This window comes from Macaca fascicularis, chromosome 4, assembly GCF_037993035.2.
Source record: "Macaca fascicularis isolate 582-1 chromosome 4, T2T-MFA8v1.1".
Lineage (NCBI taxonomy): Eukaryota > Metazoa > Chordata > Mammalia > Primates > Cercopithecidae > Macaca > Macaca fascicularis.
In genome coordinates, this window is record NC_088378.1 from 146,318,164 (window position 1) to 146,342,151 (window position 23,988).

General features: G+C 42.7%; 2 long non-coding RNA genes and 4 other non-coding genes across 10 annotated transcripts; 1 reads left to right on the forward strand and 5 right to left on the reverse strand.

Annotated features, from left to right (window-relative positions):
- Positions 1-168: 168 nt before the first annotated feature.
- LOC107129599 (uncharacterized) lies at positions 169-11,383 on the forward strand. 5 transcript variants are annotated; one of them, XR_010586482.2, is made up of 4 exons: positions 169-371; positions 486-595; positions 1,205-1,382; positions 4,716-6,156. It is a non-coding gene; the product is annotated as an uncharacterized lncRNA (long non-coding RNA). The 5 variants fall into 5 exon arrangements; XR_012434121.1 differs by lacking the exons at positions 1,205-1,382; positions 4,716-6,156 and adding an exon at positions 10,481-11,383; XR_001490369.2 differs by lacking the exons at positions 1,205-1,382; positions 4,716-6,156 and adding an exon at positions 9,951-10,123.
- A 3,770-nt stretch (positions 11,384-15,153) lies between these two features.
- On the reverse strand, positions 15,154-15,226 carry TRNAK-CUU (transfer RNA lysine (anticodon CUU)). The gene has a single exon. It is a non-coding gene; the product is annotated as a tRNA-Lys (tRNA).
- Positions 15,227-15,781: 555 nt separating this feature from the next.
- On the reverse strand, positions 15,782-16,647 carry LOC135970683 (uncharacterized). Its single transcript, XR_010586483.1, has 2 exons — positions 16,487-16,647; positions 15,782-16,271 (listed from the first exon to the last, which is right to left on the reverse strand). It is a non-coding gene; the product is annotated as an uncharacterized lncRNA (long non-coding RNA).
- A 250-nt stretch (positions 16,648-16,897) lies between these two features.
- TRNAP-AGG (transfer RNA proline (anticodon AGG)) lies at positions 16,898-16,969 on the reverse strand. The gene has a single exon. It is a non-coding gene; the product is annotated as a tRNA-Pro (tRNA).
- Positions 16,970-18,023: 1,054 nt separating this feature from the next.
- TRNAI-AAU (transfer RNA isoleucine (anticodon AAU)) lies at positions 18,024-18,097 on the reverse strand. Its single transcript has one exon. It is a non-coding gene; the product is annotated as a tRNA-Ile (tRNA).
- Positions 18,098-18,645: 548 nt separating this feature from the next.
- TRNAA-CGC (transfer RNA alanine (anticodon CGC)) lies at positions 18,646-18,717 on the reverse strand. The gene has a single exon. It is a non-coding gene; the product is annotated as a tRNA-Ala (tRNA).
- Between the last annotated feature and the right edge of the window lie 5,271 nt (positions 18,718-23,988).

The following is a 23,988-nucleotide window of genomic DNA, read 5'->3' on the forward strand; positions in this document are numbered from 1 at the left end:
CTAAAATTATCTTCTATGTGTTCAGTTTCAAAACAAAATATAACCCAATGTGAAAACGGGAAGCTGGAAAGGTTTTGCTTTCCTTTGTTCTCCTTCATAAATAGTATTCTTAGATGCAGGTGGGAGATGAGTCTCCAGTCCCACCTGCCTCTCCCAGCCCCCCACCTCACTCCCGCGGTAGTGCAAGAGAAGAGAGTATCAGTAGCGCCAGAAGCCAGGACCCAGGGTGGGTGCCCTGGCGTCCGGTTTCATTGACTTGCTAATTGGAAGACTACAAAGCCTTTCGCACAGGGAAAGGTGAAGAGGCGGTGGCGAGGGGGGCACCTGCGTTGACGAATAGACACACAAAGAAAAAGAAAGCTTCGCAAAGGGTATCTCTGCTCCCGGGTGGTCATTTTGAGCTAAGGGGCTGGGGGTCCGTCGCCCTCTTCCACTTTCTCAGCTTTTTCACCCGCTTACGCTTTCTTTCCACTTGTGTTTGGTAGCGGAGCTGATTTTCCGAATGGTAGCCATCTGGAGCTAGCGGCAAGCAAGAGGACAGCAAGCGGACGGCGAGTGCGTTTCGTTGGAGGTTCGGAAAACCAGCGAAATAAAGGTAACCGGGAACTTGCGGTCCTGGGCCAGCGTGGGGAGCAACGGGTCCCGTGATGGGGAGGAGGTCACATGGTGGCGAGGGTGTGGCCTATTTGTGTTGCCAGGTGCGCAGGTGCAGTTGCCTTCACGGCTGCAAAACTCCGCGGGTGACATGAAAGGTGGTATAGTGGCGCTCTGTGCATCTGCGTATTTATAGATGAAATAAGTGTCATTAAAAAAAAATGCGGGCCAGGCGCGGGGGCTCACGCCTGTAATCCCAGCACTTTGGGAGGCCCAGGCGGGCGGATCACGAGGTCAGGAGATCGAGACCATCCTGGCAAACACGGTGAAACCCCCCGCTCTACTAAAAATACAAAAAATTAGCCGGGCTTGGTGGCGGGCGCCTGTAGTCCCAGCTACTCGGGAGGCTGAGACAGGAGAATGGCGTGAACCCAGGAGGCGGGGCTTGCAGTGAGCCGAGATCGCGCCGCTGCATTCAGCCTGGGCGACAGAGAGAGACTCCGTCTCAAAAAATATATAAATACACACATACATACATACATACATACAGCCCATGTTGCAAAGTAACATGCAGTTAATTCGCAGTTTTCCATTCATTCATTCGGTAAAGGTTTACTGCGTACCGGCTGCGGGCTGGTGGAAGAGGCCCTGGGTTCTTTGCGAGCGCGTGGTCCGTTGAGGGTGAGGAAATCGGACCACCAACCCCCACGTGTAGGGGAGGACGTGGTGCAGCAGCGCCACATAAAGCCGGAGGAACCCCAAGTGGAGGCCGCTTGGGTCCTTCCGGAGTGAGTAAAGAACCAATTTCTGTGGCATGTGTTTCTACAGTAACTGTATTGTAATACTTCCTAAAACGAGTAAATACGTATTGTACTAATTGTGTACATAGACCCTTTTGAACACAATTTAAAAGTAAATATGAATTTTGGTAGTAGAAGGTACAGCAACATGACGGGCTATTTACTCGTGTGTGACATGTAATGGAAAGAACACAGACAGGTGTTTTAGCCACTTAGTCCATTTTTGAATCTATGTCCCACAAGCAGTATGACTTCCCTAACTTCCTCATGCCTTATGCAAAATGGGGATGATGATAATGAAGATAATACAGATCCTAAGGGGATAGTTGTGAATATCAAATGAAACAGAATTTGTAGCGCACATTTCTCAGAGTGTGCTGTCTACTGCCTTACTCCCACAGGCTCAAACAGGGGAACCCACAGAGGGTACTTGGAAAGCCTTTTAGCTGGGCCTTATTTTTGGTTAAATTAGAGTATAAAGAATTCAAGAATAACACCATAGGAAGCATACGAGTAATAACGTAATCATTAAAACAAGTCCCAAACAGTACCACAAAAAACCTAAGTACACAAGAATTTAGACTATGTAAGAGATCAGATTTGGTTGAGATTAATTAAGGAAAGCCTCGTAGATGGAGTTATAGACCTTACAGAGGATTTTTTTTTTTTTTTTTTTGAGACAGGGTCTCACTGTGTTGTTAATGCTGGAGTGCAGTGGTCCAGGCTGGTGTGCAGTGGTGGGATCAGAGCTCACTGAAGTATTGATCTCCAAGTCTCAAGGGATCCTCTCCCCTCAGCCTCCTGAGCAGCTGGGATTAAGGCACATATCATCATGCCCAACTGATGGGCTGTTTTATTTTGTTTTTGTATTTTTGTAGAGACTCAGTATGTTGAGTCGTAGGTCTCACTATGTTGCCCTTGCTTAGATAGGAATTTTGATCAGAATCACTTTTTTTTTCCCGCAAGACGGAGTCTTGCTCAGTCACCCAGGCTGGAGTGGTGCAGTGGCCCAGTCTTGGCTCACTGCAAACTCCGCCTCCCAAGTTCAAACAATTCTTCTGCCTCAGCCTCCCTAGTAGCTGGGATTACAAGCGCCCGCCACCGTGCCCAGCTAATTTTTGTATTTTTGGTAGAGACAGGGTTTCACCATGCTGGCCAGGCTGGTCTCGAAATTCTGACCTCGTGATCAACCCACCTCAGCCTCCCAAAGTGCTGGGATTATAGGCGTGAGCCACTGTGTCTGGCCAGAATCACTTTAAAAAAAAAAAAAAAAATAGAGATGGGGTCTCACTATGTGGCCCAAGCTGGTCTTGAACTCCTGGGCTCAAGCAATCTTCCTAGCTTAGCCTCCCAAAGTGTTGGGATTACTGGCGTGAGTCACCGCACCCTGCCCAGAATCACTTTTGACAAAAGTTAGTAGTGACATTTTGAATAGATTCCTGACAAAAGTTAAGTAGAGACATTTTGAATCCATCCTAGTATTATGTATGTGTGAGCAAGAGCTAAAAGTTACTTGATTTTTTTATTTGTGTATTTTACATTGATCTTGGTAGTCAAATGAGTGAACATTTCAGCTGTTGTAATTTTGAGAATAAAAGTACTAAAAGGAAGCAATATGTACACAGCAGTGACCTGTATATTCACAGACATGTATTGATCACTGACTATTCCAGGTCCTATGCTAAGTTCTGGGAACACACAGAAACAAGACAGCCTCTGTCCTCAAAAGCTGTCAAAATTTAAAAGCTCAAAGAGTAGGTCATGAGTCAGTTATGGAAATAAAGGTTTTTGGCTTTAAAGGTCTGATTCAGAATGCTTGGAATTTAAGTTTGTAGAACCTTTCTGGTTGGTGATTTACACTATACTATAATAAAAGTGTATTTTGCTTATGTAAACATATGTCTTTTGGAAGAAGTCCTGGAACTCTCTGAACTCTAGACGCAAGCAATTATGAAAATTAGGAAATATGTGCTGGGACACAGACAGATACTAAAAATGATTACACAAGGCAAAGCTAAATTAATCATACTTGCCAACAACTTCCCTGCTTTAAGATAAATTTCTCCCCTGGTATGCTATATAGATTGATTGCAAATATCTAACATGAAGAATGCCATAAGATGGTTAAAACATGCTTTCTACATACCAGCAGACATCAGTATTTTTAGAAGCTTTTCAGAGTAAAATTTTATCATTTTTTCCCTTGAGTTTTTTTTTTTTTAATTGATTCATAACTTCTCCTTCCCCCATGACTTTTGGTTAAAGGTATTCTATACTAGAAGTGTAAGATTTTTAAAAAGTAAAAATCAAAAGAGCTAGGAAAGTAGAAAAAGTGAATGGTAAAATCCGTAAACTTTTACTAGACTTTAGATAACTGTGAGGAAAACATCTAACATTTCAAAGTACCTGATATGTTTAGGCATTACTTATGTAGCCTTCACTAACTGAGGTCTGTCTTGTGTTCAGTTAGCCTTCGAGCACATAGTATAGGGCCTTGATTGACTGTGGCAGGGTTTTAATAAATGATAACAGTTATTAATGCTTAATAAAGAAATTTTTGGCTGGGTGCAGTGGCTCATGCCTGTAATCCCAACACTTTGGAAAGCCGAAGCCAGCGGATCACCTGAGGTCAGGAGTTCGAGACCAGCTTGGCCAACATAGTGAAACGTTGTCTCTGCTAAAAAATACAAAAATTAGCTGGGCATGGTGTTGTGTGCCCATAATTCCAGCTGCTCAGGAGTCTGAGGCAGGAGAATCGCTTTAACCCGGGAGGTGAAGGTTGCAGTTGAGCCGATCGCATCACTGCCCCCCAGCCTGGGCAACAGAGGGAGACTCCATCTCAAAAAAAATAAATAAATAAAACTAAAAAAATTTAACCCTGGGGAATATGGCAGAACCTCGTCTCTCCAAAAAATACAAAAATTAGCTGGGCGTGGTGGCACGTGCCTACAGTTTCAGCTACTCAGGAGGCTGAGATGGGAGGATCACTAGAGCCTGGTGTTAATGGTGGAGGGTGTCCAGGTTCTTGGTGTCTTGAACAAAGAATTGGACAAAACGCACAAACAGAGCAAGGAAAGAATGAAAGGTTTTATTGAAAATGAAAGTACACTCCACGGTGTGGGAGTGGGGCTGAGCATAGGGGCTCAAAGGCCCCGTTACAGAGTTTTTGTGAGTTTAAATACCGTCTACTTGGGGTACACCCTATGTAAATGAAGAGGATGAAGTAAAGTTACAAAGTCATTTACTCCGTGTATGCCCTAGGGAGAGGATATTTCCTGTTATAGCTGAAGTGTGAGTTGGCCTTGTGTTCCCTGCTTCCAGATCCTATTTTCCTGCCTCACTGGGAAGTCGAGGCTGCGGTGAGCCGAGATCGTGCCACTGTACTCCAGCCTGGGCAACAGAGGGAGACTCTGTGGCATAGACAAATGGGAAGAAAGCTGAGTGAGATAGCCTATTTTCTGATTATCCCCAATTCTCTCTGCTACCTTACCTTTCATACTGTCCTCCAAAATAATGTAGTGACGTTTTCTTAGAAAGACTTATTACAACATGGCTGTTTCAGACCTATCCCCACTCCTGGTCTTGCCTCACAGAGTAACCCTAATGAGATACGGCAGGATATCCCTCCACTCCCTGTCAAGATCTTGTCCTGTATTTGTCTAACAGATGTCAATGAGAGGTATACCTTTTCTGACCACTTTTTCTTTTCTTTTTTTTCTTTTTTTTTTTTTTTTTTTTTTTTGAGACGGAGTCTCGCTCTGTCGCCCAGGCTGGAATGCAGTGGCGCCATCTCGGCTCACTGCAAGCTCTGCCTCCCGGGTTCACGCCATCCTCCTGCCTCAGCCTCCTGAGCAGCCGGGACTACAGGCACCTGCTACCACACCCAGCTATTTTTTTTTTTTTTGTACTTTTAGTAAAGATGGGGTTTCACCGTGTTAGCCAGGATGATCTCAATCTCCTGACCTCGTGATCCACCCGCCTCGGCCTCCCAAGGTGCTGGGATTACAGGCGTGAGCCACCACGCCCGGCTCTGACCTCTTTTATATTACTGTTTTTCCTTTCTGAAGTCTCCTTAGAGTCTATTGTTTCTGCATTTAACATTGGTATACTTTCACGTGATAATGCATGCCCCTAGAAGGGTGCCTACTTTTCACAGGGCGGCAGGAGAGAGACTGGGAACCAAGTGAAGGGGGAAACTCCTTATAAAACCACTGGATCTCATGAGCAATTACCATGAAGAGAATAGCACAGGGGCAACCACCCCCATGATTTCATTACCTCCCACTGGGTTCCTCCCATGACACATGGAGATTTTGGGAACTACAATTCAAAATGAGATTTGGGTGGTGAAACAGCCACACCATATCACTAGCTTTATAAAGGGTTAATAAGGACCTGAGGGTTACAGTGGCTTATCAGATGAAGGGCTAGTATTCTCACTGCCTGATTATTACAGCAATCACAATATTGTAAACACACACAAAAATGGGCATCGTACTCTCAGAACGTTGTTTTTTTTCCTACCTCAAGATGATTTTATAAAAGTCTTCATAATCCAGTTCTTGGTTCATAAACACAGTAATTCAGAAGCCACTTTAGTCTTCCTGGTCTCTAAAATGTATATAACTTTTCTTAGATTAAGTATAAATTAATTAATTGATTGTCATTCCCACATCTTAGGTGATTCTGATGTCACTCAAAGCATTTTAGAATTACCAATGTGAATTTTAAAAGTACAAGATTGTTAATAAACTATTATTTATATTTAAGTAGTCTTGTGAACTTTTATGGCATTAGATGGGTCTTTAACCAGTTCTTCCAGTCTTTTATTTCCTGGTTGTTTGTCTCTTGCAGTAATTTACATTTGAAAAGAACCATATTTTCTAAAATGTATTTTTGCTAAATGTTAGTTCCTTGAGTATCAAGAGTTCTTTGAGATGTTAATAGACGTTATTTGGTTTAAAAAAAAAAGAGCTTTGACTCCATTCTCTTTGCTAGGCCTACTTTAAGCAACGAGCTGTAAATTTCAGAACATTAGAAGATAGATCAGTTGAGATTTTTCTTCATTTTATTTTCCTTCTATGAATAATTAAATATTAGCTGTGTTTTCAGCTCTCAGCTGGTAAGAACGTTGCCTTTTTTAGATGTTGGTGTCCTCTTTCAATTAACACATACCCATTACCCTGCCAAATCTCACCAGTATTAAGTAATTATTTATTAACATATAGTGCATACAATGTGCTGCCACTGTACATGCTTTAACACCTAGTTTCTCAAATTTTGCAACAATCCCAATTCAATTACTGAGCCATTTTCTTTTCTTCATTTGTTTTTTCTTTTTCTTTTTTTTCTTGAGACAGGGTCTGGCTCTGTTCCCAGATTGGAGAGAGGAGACCACTCCTCATATTGTCTTATACTTAATTTCTTGTTTACTGAAAAGGTAGAAGTTAAAAGAATAGACAGAAGTGAAATTCATAGTCAGACAGCCCAGTGCCACATTTCAGACCTGGTAGTTAAAATTCAACCCCTGACCTCACCGCTTGTGGTATCTCTAGATTCTAGACATTGTATGAAGAAGCATCGTGAAACTCCCTGTTCTGTTCTGTTTTATTCTGATTACTGGTGCATTGCAGCCCCCAGTCATGTACCCATTGCTTGCTCAATTGATCACGACCCCCACTTCACGCAGCCCCTTTAGAGTTGTGAGCCCTTAAAAAGGACAGGAATTACTTATTCAGAGAGCTCAGTTTCTAGGACGTAAGTCTGCCAATGCTCCCAGCTGAATAAAGCTCTTTCCTTCCACAATCCAGTGTCTGAGGGATTTTTGTCTATGACTCCTCCTGCTACAGGAGTGCTGTGGCATGGACATGGCTCACTGCAAGTTCTGCCTCATGGGGCTTAAACCATCCTCCTACTCAGCCTCCCGACTGCCTGGGAGTACAGGCACCTGACACCATGCCTGGCTAGTTATTGTATTTTTTGTAGAGACTGGGTTTCACCATGTTGGCCAGGCTGGTCTCGACTTCCCAAAGTGTTATGATTACAGGAATGAGTCACAGTGCCCAGCCTGAGCCATTTTCAAACCCAGTGTGTTCAGCCTCTTAATGTGAATCATTAGCCAGGAACTTGCCTTGCTCTAATCTCATCCATACACAAATTTTACATGACTTTTGACATCTAAAGAAGCTCTTTGGATTAAAACAGAAATAATAAAGAGAATATGTTCTTAGGCTTGTCCCTAAAATAAACTCTTGCCTAAACTTTCTTCCTTTACAAAAGAATAGAAGAAAATATTTGGAGATTTCTCAGAAATTACAAAAGGGACACAATTATTACAGTTTTTAGTTGTGTCGTGTTTTTTATATGTTACTCTTGAAGGAGGTTATTTTCTCTCTATAGTTTTTTATTATGAAAAGTTTTTTTTTTTTTTTTGAGATGGAGTCTCGCTCTGTTGCCCAGGTTGGAGTGCAGTGGCCCGATCTCAGCTCACTGCAAGCTCCGCCTCCCCGGTTTAGGACATTCTCCTGCCTCAGTCTCCGGAGTAGCTGGGACTACAGGCGCCCGCCACTTCGCCCGGCTAGTTTTTTGTATTTTTTTAGTAGGACGGGGTTTCACCGTGTTAGCCAGGCTGATATCGATCTCCTGACCTCGTGATCCGCCCGTCTCGGCCTCCCAAAGTGCTGGGATTACAGGCCTGAGCCACCGCGCCCGGCCGAAAAGTTTTAAATTTACAAAAAGGAATTGAAATAATATTGCAGTGAACAATATATACACTCCACAATCAACAATTGCTAGTATTTGCCATACTCGCTTTAAATCAATCTCTCTTTCTTGTGTGTGCACACATATAGCATGTACATTTCTTTTGCTGAACTGTTTGAAAATAAGTGACAGATGTGATGACTTTACCATTTAAACACTTCAGCAAGCACTCCTACATGTAAGAGCATTCTACACATCATAAACTTGTTATCACTCCTGGGAAAAGTATCAGTAATTTCATTGTATCTAATAACTGGCTTATGATCCAATTTCTCTAGTTATCCCAAGAATATATTTATGTATTTATTTTTTCGAACTATAATTCAGTATAGAGTCACTCATTCCATGTGGTTGTAATGTCTTTAGTCTCTCAATATTTTTATAACGTTGACTTTTTAAAGACCATTGATTCATAGTTTTGTTGCATTTGATCTTCTATGTTCTATACATTAGAAGGTATGTCTAGAAACTTGATTCAATTCAACTTAAAATATTTTTGGCTAAAGTATTTCATAGATGATGCTAGTATTTCATATTTTAATACATTAGATGGCCCAAATATTTTCAATTTTCATTTTAGATTGCTTTTAAGATTATATTTAAAATCATATATCCATACAAGGCTAACTTTTTTTTTTTGAGACAGAGTCTCACTCTGTCACTCAGGCTGGAGTGCAGTGATGCAATTTTGGCTCACTGCAACCTCTGCCTCCTGGATTCAAGCAATTCTTGTGCCTCAGCCTCCCAAGTAGCTGGGATTAGAGGCGTGAGCCACCACACCCAACTAATTTTTGTATTTTTGGTAGAGACAGGGTTTTGCCATATTGGCCAGGCTGGTCTCGAACTCCTGACCTCAGGTGATGCACCTGCCTTGTCCTCTCAAAGTGCTGGGATTACAGGCGTGAGCCATCATGCCCAGCAGGCTAATTTTTTTTATTTTTTTTATTTTTTAATTTTTATTTATTTATTTTTTTTGAGACAGAGTTTTGCTCTTGTTGTCCAGGTTAAAGTGCAGTGGCGTGATCTCGGCTTACTGCAATCTCTACCTCCTGGGTTCAAATTATTCTCCTGCCTTAGCTTCCCGAGTAGCTGGGATTACAGGCACCCACCATCTCGCCCTGCTAATTTTTGTATTTTTAGTAGAGATGGGGTTTCACTATGTTGGCCAGGCTAGTCTCGAACTCCTGACCTCAGGTGATCCACCTGCCTCGGCATCCTAGAGTGCTGGGATTACAGGCATGAGCCACCACGCCTGGCCCCACTAACTTTTTTTGATGCTATTTCTAGCACTCAAATCCTAGAATTATTTACAGAAACATAAAGCAATGCACATGCTTTATCCTTTTTTATTTTATTTAATTTTTTTGAGACAGGGTCTTGCTCTGTCACCAAGGCTGGAGTGCAGTGGCTCAATCACAGCTCACTGCAGCCTCAACCTCCTGAGCTCAAGCGATCCTCCCACCTCAGCCTCCCAAGTAGCTGGGACTACAGGTGTGCACCACCACACCCAGCTAATTTTTGTATTTTTTGAAAAAGAATTTTTTTTAAAAAAAATATATAGAGACAGGGTCTCTCTATGTTGCCCAGGCTGGTCTTGAACTCCTAGCCTCAAGCAATCCTCCTGCCTTGACCTCCCAAAGTGCTGGAATTACAGGCATGAGCCATCACACCTGACTGCACCTTCATTTCCTATTGCCAGACAATTAAAATATAGCTGTGGATGTAATTTTTGTTAAATCAGTCACGTTCACCCAGTAGATATATGGCAATTTTCATTTTTCTTTTTTCTTACAGTGCTTTATACATTCAGAGAAACTTCTCTGGTAACAAATTATGGAAACGACCACTGAAAGTAGTCTTGATGGCAGCTTTCTTGAAGGCAGGGACTATATCATGTTCATATTTTTATTAAATGTCCAGCAATGAAAAGGTGCTTAATAAAAATGTGTTTGTCAATTGTTTTGAAAGACACTGTATCTTTTTTAAAGTAGACTTAGAGAACAGTCAAGTCTCACTGTACTGAAGAAAAGTTACTGTGGTCAATTTCATCCATTTTATGTTAACTCATAATTCTCAGTTTCATGGTGTATACACCAACAATACACCCAAATCCTAGGGAGTCCATCTAGTTAGTTACTTAGTTTATTTATTTATTTAGTGACAGGGTCTCACTCTGTCACCCAGGCTGGAGTGTAGTGGTGCAATCATGGCTCACTGTTACCTCCGCCACCTGTGTTCAAGCGATCCTCCCACCTCAGCCTCCCCAGTAGCTGGAACTTGACATGAGCACCACTACCTCCAACTAATTTTTGTATTTTTTGTAGAGATGGAGTTTTGCCATGTTGGCCAGGCTGGTCTTGAACTCCTGAGCTCAAGTGATCTGCTCACCTTGGCCTCCCAAAGTGCTGAGATTACAGACGTAAAACACTGCGACAGTCCCCTTCTAGTTTAATACTTGTAATTTCCTGTGCCCAACTCTATGTGCTATTTATCTAAGTAAATAAAATATGGAATCGTTTTAAAACTGGATATAACATCACATGGAGCAGGTGATGAATTACTGTTAATATTCAGGTTACTGAGTAAAGAAAAAAGGGCCTGTGATGCCTTATGCCTGTAATCCTAGCATTTTGGGAGGACGAGGCAGGAGGATTCCTTGAGCCAGGGATTTGAGACCAGGCTGGGCAACATAGGGAGATCTACAAAAAAAAAAAAAAAAAAAGAAAGAAGAAGAAGAAGAAGAGGAAGAGGAAGAAGAAGAAAAGAAGAAGAAGAGAAAAGAAGAAGAAGAAGAAGAAGAAGAAGAAGAAGAAGAAGAAGAAGAAGAAGAAGAAGAAGAAGAAAGAAAGAAGAAGAAGAAGAAGAAAAAGAAGAAGAAGAAGAAGAAGAAGAAGAAGAAGAAGAAGAAGAAGAAGAAGAAGAAGAAGAAGAAGAAGAAGAAGAAGAAGAAGAAGAAGAAGAAGAAGAAGAAGAAGAGGAAGAAGAAAGGAAGGGTTGGATGGCAGAGGACAGACAGTGGTAATTTGTCATCTTGTCTCCAGATGGCAGAGGACAGACAGTGGTAATTTGTCATCGTGTCTCCAGTGTGCTCAGAGGTGAGCATTCTCTCCATGCAATATCCATGTTCTGGGGCTCCTTACAGACGCAGTGGGCTGCAGACCTGATATATCAAGTCTTCACAGTGATATAACTCTTGTTATCATTGAACCCCTTTTGCTCTGATTAAATAGTAGAGAACATTTTATGTGAATTCAGTCTTTCCAAGTTTGAGGGCAATTTTTAAAAAAATACACTGGGCCACTTAACACTTTTATTCGTTGGTATGGATGTATAAGGTTGGTGTTCTGCCCTTAAAGTTATCCTTGACTATTCTTCTCATTCCCATTCAAATCTACCAGGAAATCTTACTGATTCAGCCTTCCAGATAGACCCACTTCTCTTTCCCTGCTAGTACTCTGATCTTTCTTAATACTTTTTGTCATCAGGAGTCTCTTAATTGGTTTCCTTGTTTCTATCATTGTCCCCCTAAGGTCTTTTCTCAACACAACAGTTAAAATTATCTTTTTAAAAGGTAAGTTAGATTCTGTTACATCGGGAGAACCCGCTCCCGAAGTTTAACGTGGGTTCTTTTCTATTTCCTAAGTGTCTCGGCTGGGCTGAGCAATAAAGGGAAAGAGCACAAGACAGAGAGAAATTTAAAGCTGGGTGTCCGGGGGAGACATCACGTGTCGGCAGTTTCCGTGATGTTCCCCGAGCTGTAAAACCAGCACATTTTTATTAGCGATTTTCAAAAGGGGAGGGAGTGCACGAATAGGTTGTGGGTCACAGAGATCACATACTTCACAAGGTAATAAAATATTACAAGGCAAATGGAGGCAGGGCGAGATCACAGGACCACCGGATGAGGCGAAATTAAAATTGCTAATGAAGTTTCGGGCACGCATTGTCGTTGATAACATCTTATCCGGAAACCGGGTTTGAGAGCAGACAACCTGTCTGACCAAAATTTATTAGGTGGGAATTTTCCTGCTCCTAATAAGCCTGGGAACGCTACAGGAGACCCGGGCTTATTTCATCCCTTCGGCTTCGACCATAAAAGACGGCATGCTTCTAAAGGGGCCGTTTATAGACCTACCCTCAGGGCGCTTTCTCTTTCTCAGGGATGTTCCTTGCTGAGAAAAATAATTCAGCGATATTTCTCCTATTTGCTTATGAAAGAGGAGAAATATAGCTCTGTTCCGTTCTACTCACCGGCGGCCAGTTCAAAGTTACCTCTCTTGTTCCCTGAACATCGCTGTTATCCTGTTCTTTTTTTAAAGATGCCCAGATTTCATATTGTTCAAACACACATGCTCTACAAACAATTTGTGCAGTTGACACAATCACAGGGTCCTGAGGCGACATTCATCCTCCTCAGTTTCTGAAGAAGATGATGGGATTAAGAGATTAAAGTAAAGACAGGCACAGGAAAACACAAGGGTATTGATTGGGGAAGTGATAAGTGTCCATGAAATCGTCACAATTTATGTTCAGAGATTACAGTAAAGACAGGCGTAAGAAATTATAAAAGTATTAATCTGGGGAACTAATAAATGTCCATGAAATCTTCACAATTTATGTTCTTCAGCCACGGCTTCAGCCAGTCTCTCCGTTCGGGGTCCCGGACTTCCCGCAACACTGTTACTCTTCTGTTCAGAACCTTCACAGACTTCCCATCTCTCAGTTAAATCTAAAGTCCTTAAAGCCCGGAAGGCTCCATATCTTTTTGACTTCCTTCCCACTATTCTTCTCTCATACTGCTGCAGCCACACTGTCCCCCTGCTGTTTCTATAGTATACCAGACTGTGCTTTTGCCTTAGGCTCTACTTGATTTCTCTACTTAGAAACTTTCTTTTTTGAGTCTCACTCTGTCTCCCAGGCTGGACTGCAGTGGTGAGATCTCCGCCCACTGCAACCTCCGCCTCCCGGGCTCATGCGTTTCTCCTGCCTCAGCCTCCTGAGTAACTGGGATTACAGGCACACACCACCACACCCGGCTAATTTTTGTATTTTTAGTAGATACGGGGTTTCACCGTGTTGGCCAGGCTGGTTTCTAACTCCTGATCTAAAGTGATTCGCCCACCTCGACCTCCCAAAGTGCTGGGATTACAGGCCTGAGCTACGCGCCCAGCTAGGAACTCTTTTATTTTTATTTATTTTGTTTTATTTTTGAGACGGAGTTTCGCTCCTGTTGCCCAGGCTGGAGTGCAATGGCGCAATCTCGGCTCATCGCAACCTCCGCCTCCCAGGTTCAAGCGATTCTCCTGACTCAGCCTCCCAAGTAGCTGGGATTACAGGCATGCGCCACTACACCCGGCAAATTTTTTTTTTTTGTATTTTTAGTAGAGACGGAGTTTCGCCATGTTCGTCGGGCTGGTCTCCAACACCCGACCTCAGGTGATCTGCCTGCCTCAGCCTCCCAAAGTGCTGGGAATTATAGGCGTGAGCCACCGCGCCTGGCCTATTTAATGTTTTTATTTTTATTTTTGAGACGGAGTTTCGCTCTTGTGGCCCAGGCTGGAGTGGAGTGCCGCCATCTCGGCTCACCGCAACCTCCGCCTCCCGGGTTCAAGCCATTCTCCTGCCTCAGCGTCCAGAGTAGCTGGGATTACAGGCGTGCACCACCAGGCCCGGCTAATTTTTGTACTTTTAGTAGAGACGGGTTTCACCATGTTGGCCAGGCTGGTCTGGAGTGATCCACCTCAAGTGATCCACCCGCCTCGGCCTCCCAAAGTGCTGAGATCACAGGCGTGAGCCACCACGCCTGGTCCAGGAACTCTTTTTGATAATATTTTTTGACCGTCTTTGCTCAAATGTCACCTCCATGAGGCCCAGCTCTACTACCCTAGCCAATACTGCAACATGCACCACAGCATTCCTAGCGCTTCCAATTACGTTCTAACATCCTACGTAGCTGACTTTTTTTTCTTCTTACCTTTTTATTTGTTACTTTTATACTTAATACTTACCGTTTGCCTCCCTCCATAGAATGTGAGGGGCAGAAATCTTAGTTTTGTTCACTCATGGATCTCAAACACCCAAAACAATGCCTAACACCTATGGTTCTCAATAAACGTGTGTAATGAATGAATGGATAAGTATCTTTCATTTATGTAGGAAACATGTATTAATCAGAAGCTCATCCTTCTGGAGTTTCCCTGAACTGGGAATGGCAGGAAAACATGTAACATCAAGTTTCTCAACCCAAAAAGCGAATACCTTACATCTATTATAGAAACATGGTGGTGTTTTCCATAAGGCGTTGATTGCCTGTGGAATTCTAGACTGAATAGGCAGCCAACTTGCTATATGTATCATAAAATAAAAAAAGGACCTTATAAAACAATGGTTTCTAAAGCATTGGAGATTCAGATCCTGTGAATCTGAGTTAGGGCCCAGGAATCTAAAATTTTAGAAGTGCCTCAGGTGATTCACATGTACAACCAGTCTTGGATACCTGAGCTGGAACATTTTCTTTATATTGCCCTGACACCTGAAGAGATAAGAACTATGTTAGTGAAGTGAGAGGAAAGTATGTGGCTAACTGGGCTTTTGAAATCAACGAAGAGGTGTATGGTATGCTTTTTTAACTCATAGTCATGGATCCTTCTTCCTGCCTCATAAACCTTTTTTGCTGGGATTTGTGCTTCAGAAGTAGCCCAGGAACTTATTAAATATACAAGAGCTCGTGCCCTACCACCAACCTACATAACCTATGTTTAAGTATCTCTGGTTTTACAAAACCTCTAGGCTAGAGAAAAGTGTATCCACACCAGGGAGCGCTGAGACTAAGTTCAGCTAGAATTTCAGAGAAGGCTGGAATATGTCAGTCAAGTCAGTAAGGCTAAAATGGTCACCACGATCACATTCCTTCAGAGTAGATGAGCTTTAATAACGCCCTTTTTTTTTGGACAGCAATGAGGAAACTGAAAACATTTGAGGATGAATTAAGACAAAGCGCCCAACGTGGGGCTCGAACCCACGACCCTGAGATTAAGAGTCTCATGCTCTACCGACTGAGCTAGCCGGGCTCGTGAAAGGCTAGGTTTTCCCCAATAGGCTAAGAGTATACATAACTTCTTTTGTACAGTTGGGATTGTGGATTTTATGTTTATGTTGATTTTATAGGCAAGATGAAATGAAACTCAAAGGACGTAAACATTATCTGAATCATTAATATGCATTCCACTCACTTTCTCTACATCTTCCCTCTTTTCCCCATTCTCACCAATTTGTGTTGATAGACCACAGAATGTTTCCATAACCTAAAAGTCAGTGTCATTGGATGCTTACCAGAGTGACTCCCGCACTGGCACTCCCAAAACTCCAGACCCGGTTACCAATGTGGCTCCAAGCATAGTCTCAAGGACCTTAGGTCCTCGAGCCCAAACAATATCTTGGACCCTCTCCGTGGTCCAGTGAGGCGTTCCTCTCTTGTTCTCATAACCCATCAATTCTTGCCCCTCCTGCCAAGCTATGTGGATATGGCCCTCAGGAAAATGTCTGCGGTGTTCTCTCACCTTTGCTGGACTCGTATGTTTTCTCATTTGTTGCCCTTCATAATCAAGGCACACACAGAAAATGGGGCAGGGTTGCAATTATATTTTAATATAAAGAATATGACAACCACTACAATATAGGATTCAGTGATTTTTGTATGTTGTGTTTACCGCCAACCGCAAAAGTAGATTCAGCACAATAGATTAAAAAAAAAATCTACTTAATGAGTGTCCCGTCCCACGGGATCGTCAACGTAGACCCTAGAAGAGGGAGTGGGAACTCGGGGGGACAAGAGACACGAGAAATGGAGACAAGACAGTATCCTGATCAAGTCTCGTTTATTGGTGGCAGCCTAATGCCTTATATAGACCAGCAGGGGAGGAGGTTGGGCCAGGGCGATGACGGTGGCCCTGCGGCGGGCGTGGCCAGGTAGGTTTCGGAGGTCATGTTGCGACTGCGCCCTTAGTTGGTAATTTTGCCAGGTGCGGAATGGCGCCTGCGCTGTAAGTTGATCATCTTCCCGGGTGCGGGAAGATGGGTGATGAAGAACCCGGAAGAGCGGCATTTTGTACTGGCCTATGAGATAGCAGTACAGGGAAGAAAGTAAATCTAGGGAGGAGGCATAGAGTGGAAACTCATAGAGCTCAGGCATCAGTTGTCAATTATTATCGCTATGGCCGGGCCACACGGCTCCGGACAAATGAGTATACCAACGGTACGCTCCAGGAGGAGAGAAAAAATGCTCCTTCTCAGAAGAAAGCAGAACCCTGATATATATGACAAGGTAGTACCTGACGCTGTAGCAATGAGGAAAGTCGAAATAACTCCAAGGTTCCTGACACGTTGACTCTTAATCTTCCCATTTAAATCCATCCTTTGATGTAATGAATCAATAATAAGCAGCATTGAATTAAGATGTGGCCATTTTATTTCTAACATATTTCACAGGAACACAATCGTGGAGTCGGAAGTTCTAGAAGATCCGGAAACGTTTGCCCTTGCAAAAGTCTCTGTAGAGCGGATGGAAAACTAAAGAGAAGCCAAAAAAAAAAAAAAAAGTCCTTAACTAGAGATCGCAACTCACTTGTTGGGTTTGAATGCATATCGATGCCACGATTACCGGCACTTCTAACTGGAAAGTTTTAACTTAGAAACTAAGGTTAGGTGAAGGCAGCTAGATTAAAAAGCAAGAAACAAAACGTGGGCTCGTCCGGGATTTGAACCCGGGACCTCTCGCACCCTAAGCGAGAATCATACCCCTAGACCAACGAGCCGCCTGATCATGACATATTTTAAATATGTTTAATATTTACTAATTTTTTAAAAAAATGTACATGTAGCTATATGCAACTATAATTTATAATACCTTTAATTAACTTTATTAAAAAATTATCAGGTCGAGACTCTCAGAATTTCCCCTCAATCCAATCCTAAGGACTGTTATCTCAAAGGGCTCTTGACCCATCCTTTCTAAAAGAAACAACTGTGGCGTTTGTTTAAAACGCAGAAATCTGGGTTCCTTCTCAAATCTGCGTCAAAGTATCTGGAGACGAGGACCAGTAAGTTTCGTTTTTGACAAGCGCTCGAGCTCACCCACAGGTATGGGGCTAACAAAGCCCACGTGGAGCTCGCGACTTGAGATCAGCATTTTCCATAGAAAATAGTAAAACACGTGAAAATTCACTCGACAGGATATACAGCTTTGAGGTCGTAAATAAACAGAGGACATTCGTTGTACAAGGAACGGGGGATATTTAACATCAAGAAGTGGACTGAACTGTTATTCCTGGAGTTGGCCAACCTGGACCAAAGGGTCCAGGTTGCTGATGTGGAAAAGGTAGATTTTTGGAAAGGGGCTTAGTCCTTTCTTGGGAAATCAAAGTAACAAGAAAATGTTTCTCTCGGAATGGAATTTCTGTCTTGATGTGTGAGTGTTGAGCTTCCCAAGTAGGGATCCTTAACTGGGCAATCAGAGATAATGAACACTGCCCTTCTCACACTTGCCCCGCATTTCAGTATCTGAAGATTTATCTGTTTTCAGACTATTTCAAGGACGGTGTTGGAGCACTAAACAAATTGGTGTCATTGTTTTGCCCTATATTGAATTTAAATCTCGTAAAATATCCTGCTGCTTTTCTGCTTCTCATGAGCAAACATTTTCAGCACCATGACTTAAGAAAACAGGACCTCTGAACTTACTACAAATGTTTGGACTTCTGGCAAAGTGTTAGTTGTAGAGGTTAGCACAGTCTTTCTTGTAGTAACAGTCCTCAAACAATTGGTTTCTCCTTATCTTTGTGTAAGTTACGTGATGGAGGAAAAGAAACGTGGCCCGTACGGGGATCGAACCCGCGACCTTGGCGTTATTAGCACCACGCTCTAACCAACTGAGCTAACCGGCCACCTACATCTACAAAGTTTTAAAAACTGCATTAAGAATTTTATCAGTGTTTCGGAATGTTTTCGTTTTCGTTATTCCCCTACGGGAGAACGGTGCACTAGAGCAGTCAAATTCGCCCGTGCTGAGCTAGCTGAGATTCATCCTTCTCCCGATATTTGTCCTATTTTTATCATCCTATGACGCACAGGACTAACAATAGCCCGTCCTTCCTCCCCTTCCCGTGTTCTCAAGCCAAGATTATTTTTGCCCTAAAGGCAAACTATATACCACAAATAGGGCTCATTAATGGGTTCCGGGCAACTTTCCAGGTTGCTCCTCTTCTGTCATCTCTCCATTGGGCATGTTTTCCTGTGTTCTCAATTCGATTTGTTTCACATAGTTCAAAATAGCTCAAAGCAACCTTGTTCCCCGTACTCCATATACAATTCTACAAACAGTGGCTAAAAGAACGCCATAAAAAGTTAAAGAAGTGGAGGATACAAAATATAGTCATTTGACATTTTGAAATACACTTTCTAATAGTATTGGGCGGTTAGGATAAAAAGGACTTGGAGATGCCGGGGATCGAACCCGGGGCCTCATACATGCGAAGCATGCGCTCTACCACTGAGCTACATCCCCATCCTTGCAAGCCCGTTCTTTGTAGTTCTCCCTAGTTGTTTGTAAGAGATTTCTGTTCCCTACCCCCGCGCCTTCTTTCTCCCATATCTGCCCCCGTCCCCGTCTCGGTCCCCAAATTCTAAGGTTTGCTGACTGCTGAAGTTAAATTCTCTTTTATTTGTCGAACAAAATCCTGAAATGGTTAATGGGGCAGCATCCATCAGTTTTCAAAGTGTGTAAAACCTTCCAGGCATCAGACACACTCGTCAAATACTTAACCTACTGACCCAGGGATAGAACTATTGATAACTACCTGGAAATCTGAGAAGAAAAAGGAGAGTGAGGACGCTTCTTTACAAACTTCTTTAATTTCTTTTTCCTTTTTTCAAAGAAACTGAACACTGAAAACCAAGGCAGGTGAAACCAAGCACTGCTAAATCAAACAGTTTTCTCTATCCTTCGTCTCACATCAGCTTCCCTAAGTATGTCGCCGAAAAGGTGATTCAATTACTCCCCTTTACGTGCACCAGCGTCAGATCAGGCTACTTTTGAAAATGTTTTGTTTGGGCCCAAGTTTGGAGAGAGGATTTGAGATATTTATCTGGGAAGCCTAGGAACTGAAGGCGAGCATTCTGTTAGTCTTTGACTGGACTGAATTACATGAATACATATATATGCGTGTAGAAAGATAGGTAGATAGGTAGGTAGGTAGGTAGGTAGGTAGATAGATAGATAGATAGATAGATAGATAGATAGATAGATAGATAGATAGAATTTTGGGGGGATGTTAGTATTAATTTGTAATATGGGTAGACCTCGGTCTTAAAACGGACCCTCGTTGTGGCTGAGTTTCTGTGCTGTCATTAGCAAGAATTTCTAAATTACCAGCACCTTATTAAAATCACAGCTGAACCTTCTACAATCACGTGCTAGGTCAGATATATAGATTAATATACCAGGGTTGATGTGGTTTGGACATTTTGTACGAACCTTGGTAGCTCAGTCAGTATGGCCACGAACTTTTAATCTGAGGGCCCAGGTTTCAAATCCCTGTTCAGGTGTCGCTGTGTTTCTCCTTTTTTCTTTCCATTTCTTCATTTTTAACCCAATATGTACAGTATTCTTTCTTTATCAACGGGAGATATGTTCCAAGACACCCAGTGAATGCCTGAAACCTCGGATAGTACCATAGTATACTATGTTTTTTCGATCTGATAACCAGGATGAGTACTAAGTGATTAACGTGTGGGGAGCGCATACCCCGTGGATACTCTGAACAAAGTGATGATCCTCGGGCGGATGGGAGATTTCATGACGCTACTGAGAAAGGGGAGTTATTTGAAACTTACGCATTTTTTATTTCTGGAAGTTTCATTTAATATTTTGGACCACGGTTGAAGGGGGTAACTGAGATAGCGGAAGGGAAACTACGGACAAGGCGAGAGAGGTTACTGCGGTTAGAGGGAGGAAGGTAAGGTCAAGTCACAGGCTGATATCCCCGAATAAATGAAGGACTCTTGAGCTGACCATAGATTTCATAACCTAGGAGCTGTTTAGAAAATAGATGGGCCTTTTGGAAAGGGAGCCTCAGTGCACAAAGTTTTTCATCTGGAATAGGAATAAAGTTGCAATAACAGTGGTTACAAGTTGTTAAAGGTTAAACTCTTTCTTGAAAAGCAACAAAAATGCAAAGGCTCCCTGTTTTCTCCATTAGTGTGCTCCTTTCTGATCCCCTGTTTTGCTGAGCCCTGGGGCTGCCTAGGTAAACAGACGTGGTTCCTCACTCAGAACTTGGGCCTAGTGGCAGTAGCTTTCATGTTTTTGGTAGTGACCTACAATTTGAAGTTTAGTGTACATCGTCAGTCATACATAAGTAACAGAAACAAAGTTGCACGAACTGTTCCTTTTACCACAGACACTGCGTTCTGATTATTTCTGATTCTAGTCTATTCTAACTGAAATTTAACGTATCTTTCACTTGCTAATACAATTGAAAGAGAAGTAACTGTGACTCTGTCACCAAGAAAAATCACATATTTCTGTATACAATATAAATACAGTTGTTACAAATACCCAAGACAACTGTTTCAAAATTACAGCAGTCATAAGACGGGTCTTGAAGTTTAATATTTAATGCCTTAATGAGAAGCACACATTACTCTGAAATTATTTTAATCGTTTGATAACTGTTTTGTAGTATAATTGGCTTTCTTTGAAATCCTGTGTATTTTTTTAATTTTTCAAAACTACAATTTTTGAAAAGGGCTCCATGGGCTTCCTGTTGGGGTCAGAGGGCTCCCTGGGAGCTAAAAGATAAATCCCCGCAGAAATTCGCCATTTTTGAGGAGACCACTGTCGGGTGCCTGCCATCCCCTTCCGCCGCAACTCCACTAATGAGGACTAGAGATTAGCGCTGGCTCCTGAGGCCGGAACAAGGTCTTTAAAGGTCTAAGGTGAAATTCCGGGTGGGAGCTCAGTCAAGCCTCCCCTACCCAAGTGGGAATCAGTGAGCCAACCAGAGCCGGCCCCGCAGGGCGACACCAAGAGGCGCTGACCTCCCAGGCCTCGAGGGCGTCGGAAGTGCGTCCCAGAGCAGAGCGGCCAGAGGGGCGGGGCGTTGCGGCGCTTGGGCCGCGCTCTTGAGTACCCCAAGTAGGGCTCTTCCAGGCCATGTTGATGACCCAGGCTGAAAGCCATTGGAGAGTTTTGAGAGAAGCAGGAGGTAATTTTTTTTTCTTTTTCTTTTTTGTTTTTTGAAACGGAGTCTCACTCTATCTCCCAGACCGGATGGAGTTCAGGGGAGCTATCACGGCTCACTGCAACCGAGGGAGGTACATTTTACCAGTATCTCTGTCAGAGGCATTCGAACCAGAGCGACTCCATTTTGAGTGAGGACTAGGAAAACGAGGCTGGAACTTTTGCTGGGCTGCATTACCAGAAAGTCAGGCATTCCTAGCCTCTAGATATTTATGGTTAAGGAAACAAATTAATAATGTTTAGTAAACAGACCCAGACTTGGGAGTGTCCAGATGTCCCCACATCTGGAGAACAAAGGCATTCGAAATTTTGCTTTAAATATAATATTATCGGTTCTTACAAAATATAATAAGAAAATTAATCCTTTATCACAAACCCTTGTAGCAGAGCACATCTCCCCATATATATAAGTATTGTACCTAGGGTGGATGCGTTCCTCAGTGTTTCAGGAACACCCTACTCTTGTCTATGGAGTAGCTGTACTTTCACTACTTAACTTTCTTATTAAACTTGCTCTTACTTTGCACTGTACACTCGCCCTGAATTCTTTCTTTCGTGAAAGCCAAGAACCCTCCCTTGGGGTCTGGATCGGGGCCCCTTTCCTGTAACACAACTACTACTGAGAAAAGAAGGTAGTGGTGCAAGGACGGATACAGAAAAATGAGTTTCCCTTCCTCTTCTTTCCAACTCTTCCATGCTCAGTTCCTCAGATGTGAGGGTCAGAAATTTGGTTATTAAAAGTTCTAGGCCGGGCGTGGTGGCTCACGCCTGTAATCCCAGCACTTTGGGAGGCCAAGGCGGGCGGATCACGAGGTCAGGAATTCGAGACCAGCCTGGCAAACACGGTGAAACTCTGTCTCTACTAAAACAAACACAAAAAAGTAGCCGGGCACGGTGGCAGGCGCCTGTAATTCCAGCTACTCGGGAGGCTGAGGCAAGAGAATCGCTTGAACCCGGGAGGCGGAGGTTGTAGTGAGCTGAGATCGCGCCATTGCACTCCAGCCTGGGCGACAAGAGTGGAACTCCGTCTCAAAAAAACAAAACAAAACAAACAAAATACTCTAGATCACTCAGGCTGATATATGTCTAAATTTATGTTTGTCTAAATGTAAAGTTTAATGAGAACAAGTCTACTCAGCTCATAGAGTTTTCGAAATAAAATTATTCATATAAATCACTGGGCAGCTGGGCAAACAACACTTAATAATTCTCTTTTATTATAGTCGGAAACCTGATATAATTTGGTTATTCATCTTAATTATTTTTTGATCCAACAATAATTTATTGAACATCTGTGCACCTAAGATGACAGCAAGAGGGGGAAAAAAGAATAAAAGTAAACATCTATGCACCATTCTCTTAACATCTTTGTAAACGTTATTGTTCTTACTAAAAGGCTTTTTCTCACTCCTTGCTTGACTAGCTCCTTTCTGTTTTCATTTTGTTGGTCATGTGTCAACATACTACAGGAAGTCTTCCCTAAGGCCTCTTCATGCCCTGGCATCGGGGTTTGGGTCTCTTGCTGTGTTATAACAGAGAGCACACTACTGTATGGTGACCTATCTCTCTATCCCATTCAACGTATTGTTTTGTTTTGTTTTGTTTTTTTGAGATGGAGTTTCACTCTGTCACCCAGGCTGGAGTGCAGTGGCGCCATATCGGCTCACTGCAACCTCCACCTCCCCTGTTCAAGCGATTCTCCTGTCTCAGCCTCCTGAGTAGCTGGGACTGCAGGGATGCGCCACCATGCCTGGCTAATATTTTGGTATTTGTAGTAGGAGACAGGGTTTCACTATGTTGGTCAGGCTGGTCTCGAACTCTTGACCTCAAATGATCTGCCTGCCTTGGCCTCCCAAAGTGCTGAGATTACAGGGGTGAGCCACTGCACCCGGCTCTCATTCAACTTTGAGCTGAGAACAGGGAATATTTCTTTTATCCTTGATCCTAATCTGTTGTCAGGCATAAAGTGCAGATAAGTGTTTGTTGTTTAACAAATAAAATGGAGTGGGAATAGTTGAGCAGATGAAGGATGGTAATACAGCATAACAAAGTAGAAATGCCAGCAATTCACTATTACAAAGGAAAAAAATGCTATTATGTAATTCCAATTTTACTATATATGCTACTTATTGGTTTTAGTAAGGGCTCCATATGGAATGTCCTGGGCCTCAGTTTTGTGGAGTAATCGAATCGTCTTTTTTCCTTCTGTTTTTCAGTGGCGATGAAAGATTCTGGGAAATATTAATTTTTTTTCAAATCTCCAACAGAGCTTTATGCATCAATATGCTAATTAGGTAAACTGCAATATTAGTCATTTCCATAAAGTGTCTCTAATTCTTTTCAAAACCTTGCAAAATAGGTATTAGTTCTTGCTTTGCTACAGAGGAAACTGTGGCTTAGAAAGGCTAAGCAATCATCCAAACTTGGCATTATTTACTGCCAACTCTCTCAGACCTCTTCACGGTTCCATACTAGGTACAAATCATCAACATGTTTTGCCTAGATTGCTGTGACAGCTTACAGTCTATTGCTCAT